General features: G+C 38.9%; 1 protein-coding gene and 1 pseudogene across 1 annotated transcript in view; one reads left to right on the forward strand and one right to left on the reverse strand.

The window, feature by feature from the left end:
* Window positions 1-22,310, forward strand: part of PRTG (protogenin) — a 170,081-nt gene that overhangs the window by 105,928 nt on the left and 41,843 nt on the right. The gene's annotated exons all lie outside the window — the stretch shown is intronic.
* On the reverse strand, window positions 1,639-12,478 carry LOC136333901 (RNA transcription, translation and transport factor protein-like; annotated as a pseudogene).

Genomic DNA, 22,310 nt, shown 5'->3' on the forward strand with positions numbered 1-22,310 from the left:
ATGTCCTTCCCTGGCTTCATGGTAGCATAGGCTGTGAGATCAAAATTAGACATGATTCCCTGTCAGTAAAAAGCGGTGGTGAGCCCTGGTCGGTTCGCTTAGTGGTAGAGCGTAGCTTAACATGTGGATATCCTGGGTTCAATTCCTGGTCAGGGCACACAGGAGAAGCAACCATCTGTTTCTCTACCCCTCTCCCTCACCTTTTCTCTCTCTCTCCCTCCTTCCCTCCTTCCTTCCCTCTCTCCCTCCCTCCTTCCCTCCTTCCTTCCCTCTCTCCCTCCCTCCTTCCCTCCTATTCTCCCTTCCTCTCTCCCTTTTTCTCTCCCTTTCTCCTTCTCTTTCCCTCTTCCTCTCCTGCAGCGTGACTCGGTTAGAACAAGTTGGCCCTAGGCACTGAGGATGGCTCAGTGGAGCCTCTGCCTCAGGCACTAAAAATAGTTCAGTTACTGAACAATGACCCTAGATGGGCAGAGCATCCCCCCAAGGGGTTTGCCAGGTGGATCGTGGTGAGGGGTACAAGTGGGAGTTTGTCTCTCTGTCTCCCCTCCTCTCACTAAAAAAAGAAAAAGAAAAAATAGAAGTGGTGGTGGGAATCTGTTTTCAGATACAGGGACATAGAACTCCAGCTTCTAGCTCTTTGCCACAGGTTCCCAGATGGCATTGTGCTTATAATCTTATTGTGTCCAATTTTAATTCAATTTGCTTTTGGTTAAACGAGTTTCACTATTGATCTCTGTCACACAGCTTTATAAATGATGAGAAATTACATATGCTGCAGGGTGACCTTCCTTAAATCATTGTATAATGAAATGATGTTGCCTAAACCTACTGTCACCAAAGTCAGCAACATGTATTCCTAGCCATGGCTTCTCAGTGGGCTTGCTCTCCTTACAGTATGTGTTTCATTTATTCGAGAAGATTGTACACCGTATCAAGTAAGAAACAAGATTTGGGGCAGTTGTTGATGAAAAGTTGTACATCAAACTCACTGTTAAGGAAATATAAATATGTTGAAGATATAAAAAAGTAGCTTCATAGAGTACTCTTCCTGAATATACAGGTAGCTTTTTATCAACAAGTAAATACTTTATTAGAACAACCAAAACAATGCTCTGCTTGTTAAAAGGTTAAAAAGTGCCTGACCTGTGGTGGCGCAGTGGATAAAGTGTCGACCTGGAAATGCTGAGGTCGCTGGTTCGAAACCCTGGGCTTGCCTGGTCAAGGCACATATGGGAGTTGATGCTTCCAGCTCCTCCCCCCTTCTCTCTCTTTGTCTCTCCTCTCTCTCTCTCTGTCTCTCCCTTTCCTCTCTAAAATGAATAAATAAAAACTAAATTAAAAATAAATTAAAAAGGTTAAAAAGCAGTTAAAATTTTGGCAATGAAAAACAATTCTTTAAAATTAAAAAAATTTCTACAGATGCATATATATAAAGAAGAAGACCCACTGATCTCCCCCCCAACACACACATACACTTTTTCTGAACTTTAAAGAAAATGCCATGATGGTAAATCTCTAGAATATAGTCAGTTTTCTGGGATTCTTCCCTTGAAAATGCGGCATTTTATTTTGGAACACATTCCAGTGTACATGGTTCCCAACTGTACTAAGTAGGTGAGAGGCTGAAATCCTAAAATGTCATCTTCCAGCTTGCCCCAGTCTGTGGTCTGTCTTCGGATCGGCAACAACTGCCTGAACTGCTAGGCGACTTCGTTCAGTTTTGTCTGTGGCTCTCTGGGCTCTTCCGTGTGGATGACGCAATCGCAGAGTTTGAGCAGCTTCACTAAGAACTGCACCTCCTGTGTCAGAACCAAGAACATGCTTGTTTAAAGCACAGGCAGTCCTCCTTAATGATTGATTTGATTTGATTTGACTCGTTTTACTTTAGCAGTTGCATCCTGCGTCAAGTGCTCCTGGACTAAAATGCGAATTGCCTGTAGCATTACCAGCTAATCATCGTGATGCTGAATCTAAAGGTTAAGGTTAACCAAAGCCGTTACACCAGCCTTAAAATCGGGATTATTAACATCAAAATTGATCAGTGGCTCTGCATTTTTAGCTGCATTGTCAGCATTTTTTGTGTTATCAAGTACTGAGTCCTTGTAGTTTACAGCATTATCTGCATATTCGAGTCTAACAGCTAAACCAAGAAACCAGCCAGTTGCTTCTTGTCAATGTTGAATCTAGAAAGGACAGCTAACGTCTGTAAGATACTTTGCAGCTGAAGCCAGCAGGGTGTGGTAGTATAGGGCCGACAGCTTGCATTGGAACGTGGTACTGATTTTTTTTATAATCTCTAAGTAATAGCTTCAGTACTGTAAACCTTTACTTCCCCCCCTATGATGTTTTAGAATTAAATCACATATGTGCTGCCTGTGTTGTAATATCTTTTGTATTGTAACATCCTTTCTGTAAGCTATTTTGGCTAATTCAGCTTAAAATCTCTTTATGATGCATAAACTCAGAAATGATTTTGTTGCAGTCAGTATACCCTATCTATTAAAACAGCTCCATATATTCTGACTGTAGAATTAGACTGAGTGGTTGGACTCATCACCGTGCAGGGTAACAGAGGACTCTATCCCAGTTCTAGGGCTTTCTTGTCGGACACTAAATTCTGCACCCCAGGAGTTGCCAGAGTTACAGCGGAAATGGCTGACCAGCACAGATGCAGTTGTGTGGATTTCAGCATCAGGACTTGAATCCGCTGTTAACTAGACCACCTTTGGGATGCCTTTTCCTCTTGAGAGCCCTAGGGCCTATTCTTGCTTTTTCTAGAAAGTCACTTCACTGTTGGGGGTTAGCCAATCTTAGAGCAAGCAAATAGTTTCAACTCACTAAGCAGGCAAGTGCTAACAGCTCTCAGTCCTTTCCTTCTTACGCTTGGCTATTGGGAGAGCAGTATATTCTGTTAACTGGACAACTGACCATCTGTGATCAGTTTTAGTGAGAGCATCTGGCCGTAGCTGCCTGTTTAACAGAGAGTGATGTGTCTAGAGGGCAGTAGGTTAAGGGAACCCTATCTGTATCTTGCATGGTGAATACTAGCTTTTACTGAGCTTTTGCACATTAAAGATACTCTAACTGGAACTGGATTTGCTAAGTAGGGTTGGAAATGAAATTTAAATGCTTCTCTTTGCCGATTCAATGTCAATTTGAGTAGCAACTGATGTCTCAAAATTTCATTTTCATACTAATCCCCCTTCTGATGTCCTAATACACATTCTTTTGTTTTCACTTCTGGTAATTAAGTTTTCAGTAAACCAGTATGTTATTGGAACACATTTTTCTTGTTAATGTATACAGTTCTTTGTTTCTAAAATAAAGAGATGAATAAATGTATATTTTTCAATTTATTTAACAAGCATTTTTTATTTTTCTTAATAAAGCATTGTAGTACTAGATAAAGAGATGTTACAGATTACCTCTGCTCAAAACAAGAAAGATTAAACCAAAAGATATTAAGTTGACTGACTTGTTCACTTTTCTCCAAAGTTTCTGATTAACAAAATTTAATTACACTTAGCAATGAAAGTTATTTTAGAACATTTTACTCTAAACCCTAAGCTTTATTTCCTGAAATGTAGAATGTTTTGTTTTTTAAAGTAGCTAAAATGACTCTGTCTTTATTAGTGTAATATAAACATTGGAAGTATTTTGATATTGCCAGTTTATTCTAGTTTAATGATTTAAAAATGTACAGTTTGGTTTTAATTAGAAGTGGTTTTCTCGTAGAGAGTTTGGAAAAAGCATTAGTCTTGTGATTTAATGTTTATATGATTTGTATTAAATTGTGATTTGAGGTTTTCTTCAAGATTCTTCATCTTTGTAGTGATTACTTTTGACTTAGTTTTATTTTCTTGGCATTCTCAATGTTCAGTCCAGTTTTAAGTATAATTTTACAATGTTTATTTTTTGTAACACAACAAACTGAGAGCAAAATTAATAACACACTTGTGTTTCCTGATAATAGACTGATTGAAATAATTTGTTCCTCTTTGTCTTTTGTTTATTTATCGGCTTCAAATTCTGAAGGTAGAGTTTCTAATTTCAAAGGGATGATTTTCATAAGCAGTCTTAATTATACAATCTTTATATAATAGAGTGAAAAGGGAGATATTATTTAGATGGTACTAGTGTTAGTTTCACATTTAGGACACTTATATTAGATAATATTTAGCTTCTTTTTTGCCAAAGAAGTTGTGCTATTAAATTTCACAGCAAACATGATTAGTGAGCATGAGATTTAGCACTATTTATAAAGATCTGAAATATTTAAAATCATTAGCAATTTTGTAGCTAACTTGCATACCCTCAATACTCATGGATTATTTATTTAGGGGCGGGGGGGGGGGTGTGGAATCTAAACTTGGAACTTCCAGTTACTTCTGAAGCAGAAGTCAAAAGTTAACAATGTAATTTTAGAGTCCTTTTGCCAGTTTGTATGAAAACATAATAAAATTAAGTCAGATTTATGGGTGTTATCTTTTACCATAATAGAATAGGATTTGGTCACATAGTTACATATCTCAAGAAAGTAAGTCAAGAACAACCAATAATGAACCAAACTGATATGTGGAAGGAGTTGTAATCTTTTCTTTAGTCAAGGCAGAACAAGATTTTGTGGCATAAAAGAGACTACTTTTATTGAAGAGAGTTCATTGTGGACCTCACTACAATAGTGATTTTGTTTTGAAGAGAATTAGAATCACTCATTATATGAAATATGGAAGTCACATTTTAAGACAAGCACAGTCTTTTCAGAGACTGTTTCCTCATCTCTCTCACATGAGGAAGCTTTGATAGCATTCAAAAGTTCTATGGAAACAGTCTACAGGTAAAAAAAATTCTTATATTGTGTTTTTATTGCAACTTCCTGATTGTGCCCCTTAAGATAGAGTCACAAATACACTATATTTTATAACAAAATCTTCCTATTTGTGAATAGTTTCAAGTGTATATTTCCATACTTTCAGTTTATAAATTCATTCCAGATAATCTGGTGTCTTGATATCCACTTTCAGCTCAAATATCATTATAGATGCTAGGATTATTCTGTTCTCTTCTGTTCTGTCCTTATCCTTCCCTATTTTACTCTATCCTATCCTAAAGTAACATACAATCAACATTATAAACATCTTGAACCTGTCTGTCCATATTAGCTTTGACTTGATGAAGCGGCATTGGTGAGATCACTTTGCATTTACTCATTAACAGATCATTTTTAGATTCTGTGTAAAAATTCCTTTAGCGTCATTGCTGTTATTTACCCAGGGAAGATCTTTAGGGACATACTTCACATTTTTTTGCCTGTCTTCATTTCTTCCTGTGCTTTACTACAGTTAATTTGCAGTTTTAGTAGAAATAGTTCCTTTGAACAGTATCTGATTGCACTCTATTACTCTTTTCCTTGCAAAGATTTACAAAGTAAATTCATTTAACTGAAGTTAGTAGACTTCTTAAAGGAATGATTTTGGAAACAACTATATAGGGCATAAAACTAAAAAAGTGTGAGTACAAATTATAACAAAGGAAACTTTTTTTTTTGTATTTTTCTGAAGTGAGAAGCAGGGAGGCAGAGAGACAGACTCCTGCATGTGCCCTGCTGGGATCCCCCCCAGTAAGTCCAGTAGGGGGCAGTGCTCTGCCTATCTGGAGCATTGCTTCATTGCAACCAGAGTCATTTCCAGTGCCTGAGGCCGAGGCCATAGAGCCATCCTCAGCACCCTAGCCAACTTTGCTCCATTGGAGCTTTGACTGTGGGAGGGGAAGAGAGAGATAGAGAGGAAGGAGAGTGGGAAGGGTGGAGAAGCAGATGGGCAGATGGGCGCTTCTTCTGTGTGCCCTGACCGGGAATCAAACCAGGGACTTCTACATGCAGGGCCAATGCTCTACCACTGAGCCAATGGGCCAGGGCCCACAAAGGGAACATTTTTAAAAGTATTGTATTTCACTTCTCTATGAAATATCATTTAAGGTACCTTTTTTAAATGTTGTGTTTAATCTGTTATCAAGCCAAAACAGGTTGAAACTTTAACACAGTCTTCAAGGAATACTGAACTTTTTTTTTTTATCAAGAGGATAAAAATCTTTTGAATATTTCATTCTCTACAGTATCTGGAATGCCAAATATGATTGATAGGTCAAATATTAGAACCTCAGTACTTGAAAAATTGAAAAACCAATACCTCAAAAGAGATGGAACATTCACTTCTAAAAAAAATCTTGTTGCTAAAATAATGCTGTTACATTGAGACAATAAAAAAAGATTTTCATTTGCTAATTTGCAACTACATCTATTCAAAATCAAAATTGTTTGCAGATTGAAGAAACTCTAAACACTGTATAAAAGTTATAATGCATCCTCTGGTTAGCTTTCCTTACATTCTTTTTCTTGAATGAAATATGCTATTCTAAAATATTTTTGGTCTTCTCTGGGTGAACTTAGAGATACAGCTCCTCTTTCCATTTGGAGAAATCTTTTCTAGCTTAAAAACACAACTCTTCTGGGAATCTTCTTTTGACCCTACATGGTGTTACTTATTTCCATGGTACATTATTTACTATGCTTTAATTAGAGTAGGCACATGGAACCAACAGTTAAAAGAATGTAGATCAGTTAAATAATTTTTTATGTTTGCTGCCTTGGGTTGACTTCAAGCTCCACTACTTTATTTAACCAATTAAATCCTGGTGGCTGGCCTAATCTTTTAGATAGGGATAATAATAGCTATTTTAGAATATTAGGAGGATTAAATAGAATCATGAACAGAAAGGTTAACACAGTACCTGGCAAATTGCACTGTGAGTGCTCAACAAAGATTAGCTATGCTATTATAGCTGTTTCTAAAAATTGTACTCTTCTCAGGGTGGAGTTTAGAAATCTGTATTAAAATTTTTTTTCCATGTTATTTACCATGATCATTAGATTTGGAAATCGATGCTTCTTGAGCTTTAATATTTATATATGTATGAATTACCCAAGGATCTTAAGTAGGTCAGGGTGGGTCCTGAGATTTTTGCATTTCTGCCCACTTTGAGAGTCAAGGGTCTAGAGCAAGGGTAGGCCAACTTTTTCTATAATGGACCAGAAAGTAAATATTTTAGGTTTTGTGAGTAATAGGAAGTGAACGTTTATGCCCCTAAATTCATATATTGAATGAAAGGTTATCTGCCATTACACCTGATATACATAGAGAGGCTTTTGAGGTAATAATTGTTAAATGAGGTCATAAGGGTAGGGCTCTAATCTGATAGGGGGGATAAAAGAGGAGGAAGAGACACCAAAGCACATTTTTTCCCACACAGTGAGAAGGGGACTGTCTGGAAGCCAGGAAGAGAGTTCTCGCCAGAAACTGAATCCTGTCAGACCTTGATCTTGGACTTCTTAGTTCTAGAACCTGTGCAATAGTAATTTTTGTTGTTGAAGCCACCCAGTATGTGGTATTTGTTATGGAAGGCCGAGTAAAGCAATAGAGTGGACCAAATGGTCTCTGCCACAGGTATTCAGCTCTGCCACTTTAGCACAAAAGTAACCATAGAAAATATATCAATGCATGGATGTTGGTTAAATTCCAATACAACTATATTTATGGACATGAGAATTTGAGTTTCATATAATTTTGATGTGTCACAAAATATTATTTAAAATTTTTTCCTGACTATTTAAAAATACAAAAACCAGCCTGACTGGTGATGGCTCAGTGGATAGAGCATCAACCCAGAACACTGAGGTGGTCGGTTTGAAACCCCAAGGTCACCAGCTTGAGTGCAGACTCATCAGCTTGAGCGCAGGCTAGCCAGCTTGAGCATGAGGTCAATAACTTGAGTGCTGTATCATCACCACAATCCCAAAGGTCGCTGTCTTGAGCAAGGGGTCACTGGCTCAGCTGGAGCCTCCTGGTCTAGGTACTTACAAGAAGCAATCAATGCACAACTAAAGTGAAGCAACTATGAGTTGATGCTTCTCAGTCTGCCTTCCTTTCTTTCTCTAAAAAAAATTACAAAAACAATCAGTTTGATCTCTGTTTCTATGAGTCTGTTTTTGTCTTGTTTTGTTTGTGTTTTTTACATTCCACATATGTAACATTATACATATAGTATTTGACATTCTCCGTCTGACTTATTTCACTTAGCATAATACCTGGTAGATCCATCCACGTGGTTGCAAATGGCAATATTTCATTCTTTTTTATTGCTGAGTACTGTTTTATCACAGGATGGGAAAAAAAGTAGTTTTATAGTTGAGAGTATGCAAAACAGTTTATTATTATATTACTACTTATTATTGTAGTAGTTACCATATGAACAACTGTAAACCTACTTTTGCCCCACCCTGTGTGTGTGTGTGTGTGTGTGTGTGTATAAATGTATGTATATGTATACAAACTCACAGAAACAGAGATCAAACTGATGGTTGCCGGAGGAGAGGAGGGGAGAAGGATGGAAGAAAAGGTAAGGGAGAAAACAGTCAATAATCTTGTGATAAGTATGCATGGTTATAGATAATTACTACTACACTTAATGTGGTAATCACATTGTAAGGTATATAAATGTTGAGTCACTATATGGTACACCTGAAAGTAATATTATGTGCCAACTATACTTAAATATATCATTTTTTAGCTGGCAGGCTGACCCAAAGGCAGTGGACCATATTACTTTAGTTTGCCAATTCTATATGTATATATATTTTATTAAAGATTTTTATTTATTCATTTTAGAGAGAGAAAGAGAGAAGAGGGGAGGAGCAGGAAGCATCAACTCCCATATGTGCCTTGACCAGGCAAGCCCAGGGTTTTGAACCAGCGACCTCAGCATTCCAGGTCGATGCTTTAGCCACTGCACCACCACAGGTCATAGTTTGCCAATTCTAGATGCAGACTCTAATTCTTGTTCTTCAAAGTGCGGTCCCAGAACCCCCACCATAATCTGGAAGTTTATTAAAATGCTAAATTTCAGGCTTATCTGTCTCCTGCTCAGAACTACTGAAGCAGAATCTGCATTTTACCAGTATTCCTAGATGATTAATATGCACATTAAAGTTTTAAGAACACTGGTCTATATCACCTAGTAATATTTTTCCTAAATAGCCAATGTTAATTCTTAATAAGTTAATAACTTTCACTTTAGTTTGTTACTCATTTTGGAAGTCTTTCAGAAATGTATTTTGCTACCTTTTAGGTTCCCATATTGCTGACTTTGTCATCAAGCCAGATATAGTTTTTAATTATTGTTCCCACTAAGTCTCTCTTAAGTCTACTTTTATTGCACATTTCATTACTTACCCTTTTTCTAGTCATACTTCTCAGATTTCACATTGAGGGAAAAGGCCTTTCTGGGTATCATCATTCAATCAATAATATTTCTTCCCCAAACATCCAGGAAGTAAAGGAATCACAGGCTCTAATGTATAATCTTCCAGTTTGGGTCCTCTGTCTCTGTATTTTGTTTGCCATGGAGCGCTCATTCATGAGTTGATTCTTTCATTCTCAGATATTTATCAAACTTACTATGTTGTAGTTCCTAAAATAAGACACAGTTATATTCAATGTAGACATAGTCATAGCATTTAGAGAACTTAGAGTCTAGCAGGAAGACCAGTAATTAATTAAGCAATTAAAATAAGATGAACTCTTGGATAGTGGACATCAGGTAGCTGTTCTATAGCACTTGGCAAGAGTTTCTGACCTATTTCAGTGCTGAAATGGAGGGATGGCTTCCAGGAAGAAGTAACATTTATGTTGAGATCTAAAAGAAGACTAGATCAACTAGGCAAAGTGTCAGGGACAGACTCAGGCAATGTGGGGCCTAATCAGGTAAATACTATATAATAAAATAAATTTTTAAAAAATTTTATATTGATTTTATTGTTTTCCCTGTATTTTTAAAATTTCCTTTTATTTATTCATTTTAGAGAGAGAGAGAGAGGAGAGGGAGAGAGAAGAGTGGGAGGAGCAGGAAGTATCAACTTCCATATGTGCCTTAACCAGGCAAGTCTGGGGTTTTGAACTGGCGAGCGACTTCAGTGTTTCAGGTCAATGTTTTATCCACTGTGCCACCACAGGTCAGGCAATGAATTTTAAAAATAGAATAAAAAAATATAAAAATATACTGTAGGTACAAGGTCTTGAATAGACCCCATACAAGTAAAGGGCTCTGAAACTTAAGCTTCTTACCTGTAGGGTAAATCTACTTCTAAAAAGAGGGAATAACAGAACCCTGGGGGAATGGTGACATTCATGCGGGATGGCCAGCAGGTGAGGGGAGCCATAATCTGAAGGAATTTAAATTACTGTGTTACTATGACCACAGAGTGAAGCCAGAGAGACCCACGGGAAACCAGGTTATAAGCACCTAGTAAGTCATGTGAGGGAATTTGGTCTTTACACTAAGGGCATTTTGAAGCCATTAAATGATTTTAAGCAAACCAGTGACCTGATTAAATTTTTGTTTCGGTGTATAGAGTATAATGTGGAGAAGTAAGATGTGAAGAAGTTCTGAACTGTTTTCTCCCCTGAAAAGAGGAGGTTTTGTGACTTTCTTTTTCACTAACTTTATGATTCAGAGACATTATAAAAGTCTATACTCCAAATTAGCTACAGTCCAACTATACATGGCAGTTTAACACAAATAATAAAGATTCCTTAAGGAAACAGCTATTCTGTCATTTTAAATGAGGTTATTTTATTTTTTTAATCATTTTTTATTTTTCAGTTACAGTTGACATACAATATTATATTAGTTTCATGTGCACAACCCAGTGAGGAGACATAACTTAGTGATTGTCCTGATAAGTCTCATGCCCATCTGAAACCATACACAGTTTTTAGTATATTATTTACTATTTTTCCTATGCTGCCCCATGACTAATTTGTAACAACCAATCTGTACTTCTTCATTCCTTTACTTTTCTCACCTATCCCTCCAACCCCCCTCCCATCTGGCAACCATCAAACTGTTCTCTGTATCTGTGAGTCTGTTTCTGTCCTGCTTGTTCATTTATTTTGTTTTTTAGATTCAGTTGTTAATTGATATGTATTTATTGCCATTTTATTGTTCATATTTTTTATCTTTATTTTTTTCTTCTTAAAGAAGACCTTTTAACATTTCATATAATACTGGTTTGGTTGTCATGAACTCCTTTTGATTTTTCTTACCTGGGAAGCTCTTTATATGTCCTTCGATTCTAAATAATAGCTTTCCTGGGTAGAGTAATCTTGGTTGTAGGTCATTGCTTTTCATCACTTTGAATATTTCTTGCTAATAATCCCTTCTGGCCTGCAGAATTTCTGTTGAGAAATCAGCTGACAGTTTTATGGGAGCTCTGCTGTAGGGAACTAACAGCTTTTCTCATTTCTCTTAAGATTCTCTGTGTTTAACCTTTCGCATTTTTATTATGCTGTGTCTTGGTGTGGGCCTCTTTGGGTTCATCCTGTTTGGTATTCTCTGTGCTTCCTGGACTTGTATGTCTATTTCTTTAGATGAGTTAGTGAAGTGTTCTGCCTTTATATTTTCAAATAGGTTTTCAATTTCTTGCTCTCTCTCTTCTTCTTTTAGCACCCCCATGATGCGAATGTTGGTATGCCTGAAGTTGTCCCAGAGGCTCCTTACACTCTCTTTACTTTCATGGAATTTTTTCTTCCTGCTATTCTGATTGGGTATTTTTTACTTTCTTATATTCCAAGTCACTGATTTTATTTTTGGCTTGATATACTCTGCTGTTGATTTCCTGTAAATTCTTCTTCATTTCAGTTAGTATATCCTTTATTTTTGACTGGTTCTTTTTTATGATTTCTGTGTCATTTTTTATGGTTATTATTTCTTTGTTGAAGTTCTCACTAAGTTCCTTGAGCATCCTTATAACCATTATTTTGAACTCTGCTCTAATAGTTTGCTTACCTCCATTTTGTTTAGCTCCTTTTCTGAAGATTTCTTCTGTTTTTTTCATTTGAGACATTTTCTTTGTCTCTGCTTTTTGGCTTCTTCTCTGTATTTGCTTTTTTTTTTTTTTTTTTTTTTTTTTTTTTACAGAGACAGAGAGAAAGTCAGAGACAGGGACAGACAGACAGAAACGGAGAGATGAGAAGCATCAATCATTAGTTTTTCGTTGCACGTTGTGACACCTTAGTTGTTCATTGATTGCTTTCTCATATGTGCCTTGACCATGGGCCTTCAGCAGACCGAGTAACCCCTTGCTCGAGCCAGTGACCTTGGGTCCAAGCTGGTGAGCTTTTGCTCAAACTAGATGATTCTGCGCTCAAGCTGGCGACCTCGGGGTCTCGAACCTGGGTCCTTCCGCATCCTAGTCCGACACTCTATCCACTGCGCCACTGCCTGGTCAGGCTGTATTTGTTTTTATGTATTAGATAAAGCTGCTACATCTCCCAGACTTACTTGAGCCTTGTGTAGTAGGTATCTTGTAAGGCCCAGTGACAGCAGCCTCTCCAATCACCCGAGTTCGGTACTCCAGGTGCATCCCCTGTGTGGGCTGTGTGCCTATTGAAGTTCAGCTTTAATTTCTGTTGGCAGAACTGGAAGGGATTGATCCCCAGGCCAGTCGGCTGCGAGGACCAGCTGCTACTGCAGTAGAGGTATTGCTTCAGTGGGGCATTGGTGCTCACCGAGTTCACCCCTACCTGTGCCCTGCCTGGGGTGACGCGGCATAAGCTATAAAATGATACACAAATGACTGTTTCTTGTGCTGGGCTTGAAAGTGCTCAGGAAAGACCAAGTTGTGAACCAAGGCTGGCTTCCACTAGTGCAACCACTCAGTATGGGCAACTAGAGGCCAGATGCTGCTTGTTTGATTTATGGAAGTTCAAAATATGAACCAAGACAGCCTGTTTCAATGGAAAATCCACTGAAAATGGCTTCAGTGGGCCCACACATTGGGTGGGATGGGGTTCAGAGAATCACCTGGGTGGGGCAAATAGTATAATGAAGACTCGGATATGGAGCATGCCTGCCTGCCAGCTCTGTGTGTGTGTGTGGGGGGGTCAAGTCTCAGAAAAGGAACAATGACCTCTGCCAGCACTTTTGTCTAGCAGAAAGCTCCGCCCACACCCTGCTCTTGCCCTGATGCCCAACAGACCAGTTCTTCCTTTTATGTCCCTGGTTCCTTTCAAGCTGCTGCCCTAGTGCTGGAGCTCAGAGGGAGTGAGTCTGAGTAATTTGGTGTGTGGGCCCTTTAAGAGGAGCTGCCTGGGACTCCAGGAGCTCTCTATCTCACTCAGCTGCAATCCTGGCTGGTTTTTACAGCCAGAAGTTATGGGGACTTCACATCCTGGCACTGGAAGCATGGGCCGGGACCCCTCACTCCTCAGGGGGAGTCTCCACAGTTGAAATACCCTCCCAATTTTAAACTGCCACACATAGGTGTGGGACCAGCTTATTACTCGATGTGGTTTCTTCTTCCAATCCCTAGTTGTGGAACTTCCATTCAGCCACATTTCAGGCAATTTGGAATGGTGATGGTTGTTCTGTAGTTTAGTTGTAATTCTTATCTGTGGTTGTGGGAGGATGCAAGACTGAGTTTATCTACACCACCTTAAATAAGTTTATACTCAACTTTTTGGGACTATAATCATTGTATAAAATAAAATCTACCAGTCATGGCTGGTTGGCTCAGCAAGTAGAGCACTGGCCTGTCATGCGATGTCCCAGGTCCCATCCCTGGTCAGCACACACATGAGAAACGATCATCTGCTTCTCTTCCCCTTCTCCCCCTTCTTTCCCTCTTGCCCTCTTTCCCTCCCACAGCCAGTGGCTCAAATGGTTCAAGTGTCAGCCCTAGAGCTGAGGATAGCTGGTTGATTCAAGCATCCACCCCACTGAGGGCTGCCCAGTGGATCTCAGTCAGGGCACATGTGGGAGTCTGTCTATGTCCCTTCCTCTCACCTAAAATAATATATAATAATAATATCCACCAAGTCAGCAAATTTCACTCTTTAAAAATTATTTATGTAAGTGTGGTAATATTGATCTATATCTGAAAAAAATGCTATTTTATAAGGGGAAGGATTTTCGACCTTTGGTTTATGCCTGTTTTTAACCAATTCTGTAACTATGTTAGTTCAGGTGTTTTAATTTATCTTTCCCTTAGCTTGAGTTAGCTCTTAGGAGGCATTCAGTTACAAATCTAATGATATATTCTGCCCCCTGTGAAAGTCTTACTATTTTTGATTTGATACATATAGTTTTAGGAAACTGTGATACTGCCAAATTAATTTTGTTTTAAATTAACAAGGAAATGATGGAAACAAAGGCACAGATTCCATAAACCCTTAAGATAATTGTTCTTTGAATCCATAGTGTGAAGCCAGGAGCATTTAGCAGTCATTCAAAAGGAAAAAAAAATTGAGCCCACTCAGCTGCTCCCATCGAGCTTTATGATGGGCTCCTAGAGCTACAATACTGTTTACAATCTCTCTTATAGTACTGTACCAAACTGGAATTACAGGTACATTATAGAACAATCATCCTGAATAACCTGCTGGAGAATAGCTGAACAAAAGTCTTACAACCAGGGATTTACAGAAGCAGCAACATTGAGACTGGTAGGAAGGGTGGAGATGTGAAAAGGGCTGGCCCTGCTCCCATGGGCTGTGGCTGAGGTTCCGTGGGAATATCTCAGCTGCAGGAGATTCCCCCAAGAAGCATGTGGCCTAAATTGCAAGCCAGGCTCCCCAACCCAGAGCAGGGAAGAGGTGTCCAACATAACATATGGCTGAAAAGCAGCAGGTTTTTCTATCTGTCAGGAATGCACTGAAGACACAGGCACCCTCATAAAGGGCCAAGGCTCAAAATTGCATTTTCAGCCACTCACTCTGGGCTCTAGTGGAGGAGAATGGAGCAGACCAAAGTCATGTGAGGAAAGTCTAGGGTCTGTGGCTCTGGAGAGAAAGGCAAAGAGACAGCTGCCAGGATCCTTGTGCGGACTCATTCTCCCATACCACACATGCAGTCTTTCTTGGGTGGTATATTTACCAATGTGTTGCATCAATAGCTTTCACCACTCTTATTCAACATAATACTAGAAGTCCTAGCCGCCACTATCAGAAAAGAGAAGAAATAAAATGTATTTGAATAGGAAAGGAGGAAGTAAAACTAGTTATTTGCCAATGACATTATACAGTATATGGAGAATCCTAAAGATTCCACCAAAAAACTACTAAAACTGATAAATGAATTCAGTAAAGGAGCAGGATACAAATTAAATACCTAGAAATCAGTTGCATTTTTATACACCAATAATGAACTATCAGGAAGGGAAACGAAGAAAACAATACCATCTGCAGTTGCTTCAAAAAGAATAAAATACTTAGGAAAAAATGTATCCAAGGATGTAAAAGACCTTACCCAGAAAATTATAAGACACTGAAGAAATAAATTGAAGATACAAGTAAGAAGCATATACTGTGTCCATGAATAGGAAGAATTAACATCATTAAAATGTTCATAATACCCAAATCAATCTATAGATTCAGCACAATTCTTGTCAAGATACCAATGATGTACTTCATAGAACTAGAAAAAATATTCCAAAAATTATATGGAATCAGAAGACTCTTGAGTAGTTGCAGCAGTCTTGAGAAAGAAGAACCAAATTGGATGAATCACACAACCTGATATCAAATTATGCTACAGGCCATAGTATTCAAAAGTGCATGGTACTGGCTAAAAGCAGGTATATAGATCAATGAAACAGAATAGAGAGGCCAGAAATAAACCCACACCTTTATAGTCAATTAATATTTGACAGAGGAGGCAAAAACATACCATGAGGTAAAAAAATAGTTTGTTCAATAAATAGTGGTGTAAAAATTGGACAGATACATACAAAAAAATAAAACTAGGCCATTTTTTATACTATACATAGAATAAGCTGAAAAGGGATTAAAGACTTAAATGTTAGACTCAAATCCATAAAAATGCTAGAAGAAAACATGGGCAATAAAATCTCAAACGTTTTTTTTGTTTTTTGTTTTTTTGTATTTTTCTGAAGCTGGAAACGAGGAGAGACAGTCAGACAGATTCCCGCATGCACCCGATTGGGAACCACCCGGCACGCCCACCAAGGGCAACGCTCTGCCCACCAGGGGGCGATGCTCTGCCATGACCAGAGCCACTCTAGCGCCTGGGCCAGAGGCCAAGGAGCCATCCCCAGCACCCAGTCCATCTTTGCTCCAATGGAGCCTTGGCTGCGGGAGGGGAAGAGAGAGACAGAGAGGAAGGAGGGGGTGGGGGGTGGAGAAGCAAATGGGCGCTTCTCCTATGTGCCCTGGCCGGGAATCGAACCCGGGTCCCCCGCACGCCAGGCTGATGCTCTACTGCTGAGCCAACCGGCCAGGGCTCAAACGTTTCTTATAGCAATATTTTTTATCTGATATATCTCCTTGAACAAGGGAAACAAAATTAAAAATACACAAATGGGACTATATCAAAATGAAAAGTTTTTTGCACAGCAAACAAAATCAACAAAATGAAAAGACAGCCTATTGAATGACAGAACCTATTTGCTAGTGATACATCTGATAAGGGGTAATATCCAAAATTAATAAAGAACTTATAAAACTCAACACCAAAAACACGAACAATCCAATTAAAAAATGGGCCAAGGACCTGAATAGACACCTTTCTAAAGAGGACTTACACATGGCCAAGAGACCTGTGAAAAGATGCTTAGTGTCACTAATCATCAGAGAGTTGCAAATTAAAACCACAATGAGGCCCTGGCCAGTTGGCTCAGTGGTAGAGCGTCAGCCTGGCATGCGGGAGTCCTGGGTTCGATTCCCAGCCGGGGCACACAGGAGAGGCGCCCATCTGCTTCTCCACTCCTCCCCCTCTCCTTCCTCTCTGTCTCTCTTCCCCTCCCGCAGCCGAGGCTCCATTGGAGCAAAGTTGGCCCGGGCGCTGGGGATAGCTCTGTGGCCTCTGCCTCAGGCACTAGAGTGGCTCTGGTCGCAACAGAGCGACGCCCTAGTTGGGCAAAGCATCGCCCCCTGGTGGGCATGCCAGGTGGATCCCAGTCGGGCGCATGCGGGAGTCTGTCTGACTGCCTCCCCGTTTCTGGCTTTGGAAAAATAAAAAAAATAAAAAAAACCACAAAACAAAACAAAAAACCACAATGAGATACCACCTCATACCTGTCAGAATGGCTATTATCAATAAGTCAACAAACAACAGGGTTGGTGAGGTTGTGGAGAAAAGGGAATCCTCATGCACACTGTTGATGGGAATGCAGATTGGTGCAGCCACTATTTAAAGCACTATGGAGTTACCTCAGAAAATTAAAAATGGAACTGTTTTATGACTCAGCAATTGCACTTTAGTGAATTTATCTGAAGAAACCCAAAACACTAATTAGAATATGCACACCCCAATGTTTACTGTAGTGTTTTTTCCAATAGATAAGATTTGGAAGCAACCAGAGTGCCCATCATTAGATGAGTGGATAAAAAAGCAGTGGTACATTTACACAATAGGATACTTAAAAGTTAGGAGATTTTCCCTTTGCAACAGCATGGATGTACCTGCAGAGTATTATGCTATGTGAAATTAGCTAGTCAGAGAAAGACGAGTACCATATGATTTCACTCATCTGTGGAATCTAATGAACAAAATAAACTAACAAGAAAAATAGAGACAGAGTCATAGATAGAGAGTAGGCTGACAAGTGTCAAGGTGGGTTGGGGGATTGGGTGAGGGGGTAGAGTGGTTGGCAAAAATGAAAAACTCATGGACATGGATAGTAGTGTGGTGATTGCTGGAGGGATGGTGGATGGGGGTAGATGGAGGAGGGTATAGTGCAGATAAATGGTGATGGGGTAGACTTGACTTGGGATGGTGAACACACAGTACAGTGTATAGAGATGTGTTGTGGAATTGTGTACCTGAAACCTGTATAATTTTGTTAACCAGTCTCACTCCAATAAAGTCAATGAAAAGGAAAAACAATGGAAATTACAATAAGGTACCACTACATACATATTAGAATGACTAAAAATTTTTAAATGCCCAAAAGGCCAACAACAAGTGCTGACATGGATGCAGAACATCTTGAATTCCTATGCATTATTATAGGAGTGTAAAAATGGTACCACCTCTCTGGAAAACAGTTTTGGTCTTTCTTATAAAGTTAAACATGCCTGTACATAGTGCTCAATAACTACTAACTGTTGGTAAATATGATTAGGTAGAGGAAGAAGTTGGAATGACCTCAGAAGCTCTGGGTATTTCCAATCCAACATTATCAAGGCTGAACTCATTATCTCCCACTTCTCCCAACCTGATCTTATGTCTGAAAGGCCTATTCCAACCTACCCAGAGCTCCTGAGGGTCATCCCTTTCAGACATAAGATCAGGTTGGTAGAAGTGGGAGATAATGAGTTCAGCCTTGATAATGTTGGATTGGAAAGGTTGGTGTCCTGGTACTGATGTCTAAAGTAACTTAGTATGTGGACTCAGATTTCTGAAGATCTAAGAGAGTGAATCATTGAAGGAAGTCAGAGAAGCTGAAAGTTAAGACTGCACTGTGATACCATCCAAGGAACCCCTGCATCTTCCTGGCTTAGCTACTTTGAAGGAAACTGAACTGACAAAGACTTGAACACAAGAAACGCCTGTTAGCATAATTGTAAAACAAAGGACATTAGGTCATTTTCAAGAAACTGGGCGCATCCAGTAAGTCTTGTTGGAATTTCTCTGTGTGAAACTTTGAAAATTATTTAACTTTTAGTGCAGTCTTTTTAAAATATCATCTTTATAGACCTCAGGAAGCTAAAATTCTTTCCATATAAAGTCATATTTATAGTCTTAATTTGGTGCAATTTTAAACATTTATTAGTTTTTTTTACCTGCTACAAAAGATAGAGGAATTTTAAATAAGAAAGAAGTAGGATGATATCAAAGTAATGGCAACATGAGAGATATATTCCTGATCTCTCCTGTTGAAATTTCAACAAATTAAACAACTGTAACACAGCAAAGGAACCCTAGCTGGGCTCACAGGCACATCTGAAAGATCCATGTACCAAATGGACTAAAAGATGGGGTGAAAAGAGGAGTGGAAGATAAAATGCAATTGCAGTGGACTTTGGAGAGGAGAGGAGACAAACCTGGAGTGACTAGGTTTTTTCTTTTCTGCTGAACTATGGGGAGGGTGGAAGCTTGGGCTCTCTGGATTTTGTCTGAGGGGAATGGAGTGGGAAACTCGGAGTAACTGCTGCTGGGAGGAGCAGTGAGACAGAGAGGCAGAAGGGGAAATAAACCAATGGCCAGAGTGCGGGGTCATGGTCAGTGTTCCTAGAGTCTGCCTGCAGCCCACACTTGACAGAGACAGAGGAAGCTAAAGTGTAGCACTGTAGCCTCCCAGATCCCACCTCCCTTACCTTGCAGTATGAAGAGTGGCAGAGATAGACCTCACAGCTAGCTCTCTAGAGCCACTCTCTCCCCTGAGGAACAGAGGTGCTCCATATCCAGTCCCCAGGTCTATTGAGATGTGGGAAGAAGTACCCGGAAGACTGAGATCACCATTGTTAGAGCTGTAAAGCCAGAAGCTGAAGCAGTGAAGCCAAAGCTGTAAGGCCAAAGCCATAAAGCCCTCACAATATGCCCCACCAACCAATGTGACTGTGGCCCCACCTACATCATTGCAACAGCAACATCCCAGTGGACAGCCCAGGAATTTCACAGCTAAAAGTTGTAATACTGCAATACCTACTGGAAGAAACCTCTCAAAACCAAATTTTATTTTTCCTTTTTCTCCTTTTTTTCTCATTCCTTTTGCTCCTTTTCAAATTTTAATTTTATTTTTTTAACTTTTATATTTTGATTCTTATTTTTTGGTGGTGGTTTTGTTTTTATTATTTTGTTTGCTTTCGATCTTTTCTCTTGTGTGTTTTTTTTTTACTTGTCATAATTTTTAAGTTTTTTTATTATATTTTTTAAATTTTTCAATTTTTTAGTGTTTTTTTTGTTAGCGTTCTTAACAATACCACTCTCAAATGCCATCAAGGAAGAAGAAATCGAAGACCATGGCTATATGAGACAGAGGTGTATTTTAGAAAGAAATGAAAAATCTCCAGAAAAAAAAATCTCAATCATATGGAAGGCTTGAAGTTAAATGATAGAGAATTCAAAATTGAAGTTCTGAAAATGCAAGATGTGAGAAATTCTGAAAATTTTGAGATGTGAGAAGACACCAACAGGCAACTTAATGAGCTCAGAAAACAAATTAATGAACAAAACAAATGCCTCACCAAGGAGATTGAAACTTTAAAAACAGAGATGAAGAACTCAGTACATGAATTGAAGACTAAAATAGCAAGTTTAGCTAAGAGAACAAGCCAGATAGAAGAAAGAATCAGTGACATGGAAGACAAGCAACTAGAAATGCTACAGAGACTCATGAGTTAAAAGAAACAGCTCTGTAAGAATTGTCTGGCTCCATTGTAAAGAGCAATATAAGAATATTGGGTATATCAGAAGAAGAAGAGAGGAAGAAGGGAATGGAGAGTCTATTCAAACAAATAATTGATGAGAATTTTCCAAACCAATGGAAAGAGTTAGAGCCTTGAATCTGGAAGCAGAAAGAAGGCCAAGCTACCCCAACCCCAACAGACCTACTCCAAAGCACATTATATAATAAAATGATCAAAATCAATGACAAAGAAAGAATCCTCAACGTAAAGACCACATGCAGCCCCATGTTTATTGCAGCATTGTTCACAGTGGCCAGGACATGGAAACAACCAAAAAGCCCGTCAATAGATGACTGGATAAAGAAGATGTGGCACATATACACTATGGAATACTACTCAGCCATAAGAAATGATGACATCGGAACATTTACAGCAAAATGGTGGGATCTTGATAACATGATACGAAGCGAAATAAGTAAATCAGAAAAAACCAGGAACTGCATTATTCCACAAGTAGGTGGGACATAAAAGTGAAACTGAGAGACATTGATAAGGGTGTGGTGGTTACGGGGGGGAGGGGGGAATGGGAGAGGGAAAGGGGGAGGGGGAGGGGCACAGAGAGAACAAGATAGAGGGTGACAGAGGACAATCTGACTTTGGGTGATGGGTATGCAACATGATTGAACGACAAGATACCCTGGACTTGTTATCTTTGAATATATGTATCCTGATTTATTGATGTCACCCCATTAAAAAAATAAAATTATTAAAAAAAAAAAAAAAGAAAGAAAGAATCCTCAAGGCAGCTAGGGAAAAAATGACCATAACATATAAAGGAAAGCCTATTAGGCTATCATTGGACTTCTCAGCAGAAACGCTACAAGCCAGAACAGGGTGGACTCAAACATTCAAAGTACTGAAAGAGAGGAATTATCAGTCAAGAATACTATAGCCATCAAAGTTATCCTTCAAATATGAAGAAGTAAAAACTTTTACAGGCATGCAGAAACTGAGGGAATATATCACCAGAAAACTCTCACTGCAGGAAATACTCAAGGGGGTTATTCGACCAGACACAAAGAACAAAACAAATCAAAACTACAAGTAAAAATTCCAGCAAGGTCACAATAAAAACAAGAATAACCTGTGACGACAATAACATAGAAGGGGAGAGGATAAAGATCTGTAGTATCAAAGGAGGATGGAGTGCTGGAGCACTCATATGACAAAGGACTCTTGTACACATGAACATTTTTTTCTTAATGTAATGGCAACAACCATGAAAAAGTCACTACTGAAACACACAGCTTTAAAAAAGAAGAAATGGGAAAGAAGTATGGAATTCCACCAAACACAACTGACAGAAACAAAAAAGAGAGGAACCAAACAAGACACAGAGCTACCAGAAAGCAAAACATATAATGGCTATAGGAAATCCTCAATGTCAATAATTACCCTAAATGTAAATGGACTGAACTCACCAATAAAGAGGCACAAAGTAGCAGTTTGGATCAAAAAGCAAAACCCAACCAAATGCTGCCTTCAAGAGACACATCTAAGCTGCAAGAACAAAAGTATATTCAAAGTGAAAGGTTGAAAAAGGATTCTCCAAGCAAATAATAGCCAAAGAAAAGCAGGTGTGGCCTTACTCATATCTGACAATGCTGACTTCGAGACAACAAAAGTAAGCAAAGACAAAGATGGACATTTCATAATGATAAAGGAGACATTGTATCAAGAAGATATAACACTTCTTATTATATATGCATCAAACCAGAGAACACCAAAATATATAAGACATCTGATGATTTCAAACTGAAGCAGACAAAAACACAGTCAGACTTGGGAGATTTTAACACACCATTGATGGCCTTAGATAGATCATCC

Source organism: Saccopteryx bilineata, chromosome 4 (genome assembly GCF_036850765.1).
Source record: "Saccopteryx bilineata isolate mSacBil1 chromosome 4, mSacBil1_pri_phased_curated, whole genome shotgun sequence".
Classification (NCBI taxonomy): Eukaryota; Metazoa; Chordata; class Mammalia; order Chiroptera; family Emballonuridae; genus Saccopteryx; species Saccopteryx bilineata.